Source organism: Phyllostomus discolor, chromosome 5, assembly GCF_004126475.2.
Source record: "Phyllostomus discolor isolate MPI-MPIP mPhyDis1 chromosome 5, mPhyDis1.pri.v3, whole genome shotgun sequence".
Classification (NCBI taxonomy): domain Eukaryota; kingdom Metazoa; phylum Chordata; class Mammalia; order Chiroptera; family Phyllostomidae; genus Phyllostomus; species Phyllostomus discolor.
In genome coordinates, this window is record NC_040907.2 from 110,863,983 (window position 1) to 110,871,623 (window position 7,641).

Here is a 7,641-nt window from a genome sequence, read left to right on the forward strand (position 1 = left end):
TCCTCCTATTGGACATCGTCCTGCAAACCACAAGGTCACTGGTTCAATCCCTGGTAAGGGCACATGCCTGGGTTGCAAGTTTGGTCCAAGTTGGGGCACAAATGGAAGGCAGCCAGTCAATGTTTGTCTCTCACATCAATGTTTCTTTGTCTCCCTCTCTTCTCCCTCCCTTTTCCTCTCTAAAATAAAAAAAAAATTAAAAAAATAAAAGCATAAACACTAATAAACGGTGGAAGAGAGAAAAAGGAAAGACTTCCTGCTCCCAGGAAACCCAGTTTCCTCTCTCCATAATTCCCTGCTCCCAAGATCCAAAAGTCAGATCAGTACTACTGTAACTAATATCCACTGCTAGGCTAGACAGGGGACTTTCTCCATTCATTTATTCATTTCAATATGCAACAAAGTCAGTTACAGACCCAGTCTGTAGTCTAAATGCAGAACTAGTATTCGTATGAAAAGTGTTATAAAAGACTAAATGAAGCCCTGGCTGGCGTAGCTCAGTGTATTGAGCGCAGGCTGGGAACCAAAGTGTCCCAGGTTCGATTCCCAGCCAGGGTACATTCCTGGGTTGCAGGCCATAACCCCCAGCAACTGCACACTGATGTTTCTCTCTCTCTCTCTCTCTCTCTCTCTCCCCCTCCTTCCCTCTCTAAAAAAAAAATAATAAAATCTTTAAAAAAATATTAAAGACTAAATGACTCACAGAAATGTACGCTTAATTTTGTGTGCCTATCATTGTATATAAATTATACTTCAATATAGTTGATCTTTAAAAAAGACAAATGAGTAAGTGCAGTAAGAAAATATTAGAGAACTGGGGGGTGCAGGGCGGAGGGGGGATAAAGCAGGAAAAATTGTGAAAACTGTAATAGCATAATCAATAAAATATACTTTTTAAAATTTTAATAAAAAAAGAAAATATTGGATAAGAACTTCATCCCTTCTTCCTTCAGAAGGGATTCCATTCAGAAGAAAAATGAGGACAACTTCAGGGAGAGATGAAATGTATTTATTTGTTTATTTACACATATTTATTTTAGTTTTCTCATTGTTTTATTTCATGTAGCCTTTGAATTGCAGATTTTTTTACCTTATTACATTAAGTACAGATGATATATAATATCCTGTTAGTTTCAGGTGTACATCATAGTGGTGCCATATTTATATACATTACAAAATGATCCTCACAATAGGTCTAATTACCATCTGTCTGCATGCAAAGTTATTACATTATGAATTGCAGATTTTTTTTCAAAGTAAGAGATGCACACAGTTAAATATCAGCATTCTGAAGGACCATATTAACCAACTTATGACTTGTCTATCTCCATTGAAGTGACACTAACTAGTGATAGCCACTTTCATCAATTTTGTTTTAATACCTCTATAAATAAGATGACTAAACTTCTATTTCAAGAATCACATAATTTAGATATCAACTACTGACTTCTTGTTTTGACTTATATACTTTTATCACATACAGAGATGGAATTTGAAATGGAACTTGAAAAATGGGTAGGACTTACACATATGACAATTGGCCCCATATGCAGTCTAAGAAGAATGAACAGAACAGCCACTGCAGGAGCTGGAGGGGGAAGAACATGTGCAGAAAGCAAGGACTGTGGGTTAAGAATAAGGTAAATCTGAAGCAAATCCCATGGAAAGGACCTTGTTTGATAGAAGACCCTGAAAACCTCTTGAGTAAAGAACAAACAAGAACTGGGCTTCAAGATTAATTTATACAGAAAAGCATAAGATAACCCAGATAAAGGTGAGATGAGAACCTCATTCAGCTAGAAATAAACAGATACTGACAGATAGAAAAGGGAAACTATCAAATATATGAATGTATACACAATATATAATACTGTATACAAATGTCAAATCAAAAAATTTTAAAAAGACCTGTGAAAACCAAATAATACTAAATTTAAAAACTCAGTAAATAAACTTGTAGATTAAACACTAATATTCACAAAAGAAATAAAAAACCTACACAGAACAGCTACTAAGCAAATCAAAATGGAACCCAAAGTTGTCTTCAGAGAAAAAGAAATTGAAGCCTGAATGGTCTGATAAGTGAGGTCTGCCAAACTCTCCAGTAAAAAAAGACGACCCCAGTCTAAATTACTCCTGAAAAGAGAAAAGGAAAAACTGTCCAACTTGTTTCATAAGTCTATTAGAACTTTGAAACCAACATGTATTAAGAACTGTACCAATCCTGGCTTGGTGGCTCCACTGGTTGAAGCATCGTCCACGCACCAAAAGGTTGTGGATCCAATTCATACAACTGGGCACATATTGGAGGCAACCAATTGCTATTTCTCTCACATCAATGTTTCTCTCTCTCCCTCCCTCTCTCCAATCAAAAAACATTCTAGAGTGAGGACTTAAAAAAAAAACTGTACCATAGTTAGCAAAAAAAGAGAAAAGTGGCAATACCATCAAAGGAGAACCCACAGATGTTGGCTACAGACAAGACATGATGGAGTAAGAAAGGGCTGGGTATGAAATGACATCAAGAGAAATAAGAAACACCAGGGAAACAAGTTTGGTAAGGAAGAGGAGCTCAGTTTGAACCAGAACAACCAGATAAAGATATGCATAAAACAGTTGGATATACAGGGATTCAAGTGTAGAAGAGAAATAAAGGACAGAGATTTGAGAATTATTCAGACAGAAGGGTCTACACAGTAATGTCAAAGGGTTAGAGAAATACACAAGTGATCTGAAAGGTGAAACTTGAATAATACATATTAATCAGGAAGAAGGAAAAACAGAAAGCAGGAAAGAGGCAATAAGAAACAAAGTACTATGTCAAAAAAAGCCCTCCTATCATCTAGTTAATTCTTACTCATCCTTCAGAGCTGCCTGGGCTTCAAAGTAACGTTTCTTAAGGAGGCCTTTTCAGATTCTCCCAGTACAGCCAGCACCAGGTCAGGTTCTCTAAAATTTTAAACTCTTACGATATTCTGCACTTTAAATTACAATCATATCATATTTAATTGTAGAAGTCATTCTTTTTTAATTTTTACTTATTGATTGGAGATAGGAAGAGAGAAGACAGAAACATTGATTGCTTGTTCCACTTATTTATGCATTCATTGGTTGATTCTTGTACGCCCTAACAGGGCTCAAACCTGCAATATTGGCGTAGGGGGACAATGCTCTAGTCAACTGAGCTATGGGCCCAGGTTTAGAATTCATTCTCCAATATATGTTTCCCCCACTAGACTAAGCTCCATAAGAGTAAGGGCCATACCTGTTATTGCAGCCTATTATTTTGCATGGTGTGTCAGAATATAGTATTTGTTGAATGAAATGGACAGATAAACAAAAACCAAGAAAAGGAATTTCAAAATGCTACAGAAAGCTGGAAGATCTGACTCAGAAAATGGCCTTAAATGTGTTGATTAGGTTAGAGTTGACCTTTGTGAAGGTGAAATTCAGATAACAATGAGTTAAGAAGTGAAGAGATGGCCAGGAGGTAAAGGTGGGAAAAGTAGACTACACTTGGCAATCTCTATAAATAAGACTATGAGGGAATGAATTTAGTTTTACGTCAATTTTTTTCTATTTTATAATTATTCTTTAATGAACATGTATTACTTTTTATAAGGGCAAAATTTTCTAATGTTCATATATTTGAAAAGAAAAAGCAATAACAAGACAGCTTTGAGGGAGTGATTGACTCAAGGGAAGGTTTTTGAAAATTGAGGTAATTTTTTTAACCTTTTTAAATTTTTCAATAACTGACATTTGATATTACATTACAGTTTCAGATGTACAGCACAGTGGTCAGACATTTAAATAACTTAAGAAGCGATCCCCGGGTAATTCTACTATCCACATGACACTACTGTTATTACATATGTTATTGACTATATTTCCTAGGCTGTATTCTACATCTCCATTACTAGTTTGTAACTGCCAATTTGTACTTAATTGTAAATTATGAGAATCTTAAGCACACTTGTCCTTTTAAGAGTCCTAAGATAAAAGAGAGGACAACTCATACTCCATGAAGTAGGAAAGAAAAATGAGACAAGGTGTTAACTAATAGAACTTTTTAAAAATATTCTTCTACTGAGATGGAAGGAAAGGAGATGAAAAAAGGAATCCAATCAGTTCTGAAAGGAGTTCCCATTGGATGCCTCAAACTTTTCAGTAAAGGGTTTGGAGAAGTGAAGAAAGTAGAAAAGGTTTGAAATGAGCTCCACAGAGAATGTGCAAGGGGGAAAAAAAACAGGAATAGAATACTGGTTCTATTAAAAGGTCATTCTAAATTTCAATCAGCCTTTTGGAAACTCAACCTATTTCTAGCTCAGAACTGCCTGTATTTTAGCTTTAAGTTTAAATATATAAATCTGTCTGCAAAGTTTTTATTTCAAAAACTGAAAACAATGATAGGCATTAAGTTACCTTCTATTGTTACTTTAATTCAGAATTTAACTCCTCTTACAAGTAAATAAAAAAAGTTTTCAACTCAAAGAACAAAATAGCGATCATTTCAACTGTAACTGAAAGTGCTCCTAAATTTAGTGTTTGCAGAAAGAGGATTTTTGTTGTTTTTAACTCATCCTTATGCCTCACTTTAACAGTTCGTGAATAGTAGTAAAGAAAACCCTGGATTCAAATCGCAGCTCACTTAGACAAGTTCTTTAACTTCTTTGCGTCTCGGTTTTCTTGAGGGAAAAATGAGGGATACAATAACCAAAGTTGCCTTAAGGACTGAATGACAGAACAAAGGTGAATGTGCCGAGTTCGTACTATACACTCAGAACAGTTTGCTAACCATTTAAAAGAGAAAACCTGCAACACTCTGATCAAATTAAAACATCCAAGAACCAAGTCACAAAACGCAAGACCCTAACACATTCTTTTTCTTGCCTGACACAAGCTATCTTTTTTTCCTTGTCAAACCTTCCCACTACGAGTCTGGAAAAACAAAAAAAAAAAGCGTTACATTCGATCCAGCAGAAAGTTTTCTGAAACCGAAGTGCAGAATCACAACAGACATGGCAGCGGAGGCAGCGCGGGACAACAGGTGAACCTCCGAGAACCCTGGCACCTTCCCGCGGACAAGTAGCTTTGAGAGAGGGCTTGCAACTCCTTCTGGCGCTACCACCCCATGAAACAGACATTCCCCCCCCCCTTTTTTTTTTTTGGCAGAAGCCTACAGAAACAAGTCGCGAATATCTACCTCGCAGCTCCTGGACAAAGGTGAGTGCTTTCGCATTTGAGGATTCAAGAAGCGTCCTTTGAAGCGGCTTTTGCCCCACACCGCCTCCCCAAACTCCGCCTTGAAACCCGGGAAACAAAAGAGGGGCCGGGCGGCCGCCAAGGCCCAACGCTGAGCGTCCAAGGGCCCAGGGTAGGCAACGACCTCAGGCTCGGGCCCGGGGTAAGGGTTAAGGGACGGCGGGGCCCAGTAACCCACGGCTTGGTACAGCCGGTACGACGGAACACCGTGGGACTACCAGGCCGGGGCGCCCCCTTCTCGGGCCTCCCACACGCGCCCAGCTCCCTCTGAAACTTCGCAGGGAGTCCGCACCCGCCTCCCAGTCGCGGCTTGCCTCTCCCGGTGTGCACACGCATTCTCCAGACGAGTCAACTTACCCAGACTCCAGGGAACTCATCCACCAGCCCTCGGCGTGAAGCGGGGTGGGCGCGGCAAGCCGCAGGGACGCGACCAGGGCCTGTCTCGGCCTCTGCCCTTTGCGTACCGCAGGTCTGGCCCGGTTGTCCTCGGAGCGGCCGACAGATCCTCGTCTCGGCCGGACAGACGCGCCGGAGCCCAAGCCGTCCTCCTCCCTTTTCCCTCCTCCCTGGTCCTTCACCGAGCTCCAGCAGGCGGATTCCAATCTCAGCAGAAGCCGCGGCAGCCAACACTTGCACCGTGGGGTGGGGGTGGGGTGGTAGCGGGGGCTGCCGGGCTCAGGGCTTGGGGGAGGGGCGGGCCTCCACTAGACTGGCGCTGCGCGCGCGCACTGGGAGAACTCGGGACCCGCCCCGCCCCGCCCCGCCCCGCCCCGGATGCGAAAGGAGCCGAGCGTGCGGCGGAAGCGTCCGAAGGGTCCTCCAGTCCTTGGCGCCTCTTTGCCGGGGAGGAGGCCCAGCCGCCGGCAAGGGGGCGCCGGGCTGCTGTTGGGAGAAGGAGGGGCTTCCCCTTCATGCGGCCCCGCGGGCCTGACTTCACCAAGCAACATCTCTGTAGTAGTAGCGGAACGGCTGGTGTCCGGTGGCCGCGTCGAGTAGACGCCTGGGGCTGCGCCCTGGCCGGACCCTTTCGAACCTTATTTTCTTGTGGGTCCTTCGCGGGGTCACCTCCAACAAACTAATACTCCTCGGGAGCACCAGTAGGTCCGCTGGTGCAATAAGTCTGATTGCTCAGAATCCACACACCGCAGCGTGGAGGCCAAGAAAAGAGAAATGTAGGCACACTATTCATTATTCTCACCGCTCCCCGGCTTTTCTTTCTGGTCTCTTTACCAAGGTGCAGGTAAGACCCACTTTATCTGAGCTGCAGGGCACAGAAGCATTTACGCTTGGGGCCGGGAGTTCCGAGGCCCGGGCTGCCGTGGCCCTATGATCTGTGAGCCGTGAATTCCAAAGGCGTAAGACGAGTGGCGTTAACCCAACATAACTGAAGTCAGTGCACTATAAATATAGCTCTTCTCCAGCTTTGGCTCACTTTAGTGACCTCGTGTACCCTCCGGAGTTTCATTCCCCCCGTTTGGAAAATGTAAATAGTTGTCCCTATTTCTTTTCTTCCATTTCCCATCATTCTTTGTGGAAAATGCTGTTAAAGTTATAAAATGCTGTGTAAGTGAAGAAAGAGTATAGACCCCTTTTTAACGCCAGATGTGGACTTAAACTATGGTAAATATTTTAACGAATGTGTCACGTTAAGCTTCTTTAGAAAAGATACTTTTTCTTAAAGTACCTTTTGTATTGTAAAATCACTTTTTTTTAAGACTTTATTTACTTATTTTTAGAGAGGGAAGGGAGGGAGAAAGAGAGAGAAACACCAGTGTGCGGTTGCTGGGGGTCATGGCCTACAACCCAGGCATGTACCCTGACTGGGAATCGAACCTGAGACACTTTGGTTCCCAGCCCGCGTTCAATCCACTGAGCTACGCCAGCCAAGGCTCGTAAAATCACTTTTTAAATTACGGGTAAAAAGAAAAAGAGAAGGAAAAGAATGTGTCAGGCACTAATATTTATTTTTATACACGTTATTCCTAAAAAAAGGTTTAGATCCCAGAATAGCCCCTCATATTCTTGTTTAAATGTCTGAATTCCCCGACATTCTTGTTGAAAGATTTTTTTAAACCATCTTTTATTCTGCCTCTCTTTTCTCCTCGTACCCACCTTTGCCTTTAATAACTCAGATACTCTCTGTAATTACAAATTATTTTTCAATTCTATTTACTCTTTTTTTTTTTTGGAATCATAGCTATCTCAGGTTTGATAGTCGTGGGTTACAGTATCTTGCTATGTGGGAAGAATGTATGATACAGTAAGTTTCTTTACCTCAGTTAAAATTTGTCACTTCGAATTTTCTACATAACCACATCACTTTAATTTTAGGAAAAGGCTGGACCTTTTGCTCAAGGAAATTCAGCTGGATTGACC

The 7,641-nt window shown here is 41.6% G+C and overlaps 1 protein-coding gene across 1 annotated transcript in view; it reads right to left on the bottom strand.

Moving 5' to 3' along the window:
• Positions 1 to 5,939, bottom strand: part of BMPR1A (bone morphogenetic protein receptor type 1A) — a 172,824-nt gene extending 166,885 nt beyond the window's left edge. The window contains 1 exon segment of the mRNA XM_028511171.2: positions 5,623 to 5,939. The gene's annotated coding sequence lies outside the window, so the exon portion shown is untranslated.
• Between the last annotated feature and the right edge of the window lie 1,702 nt (positions 5,940 to 7,641).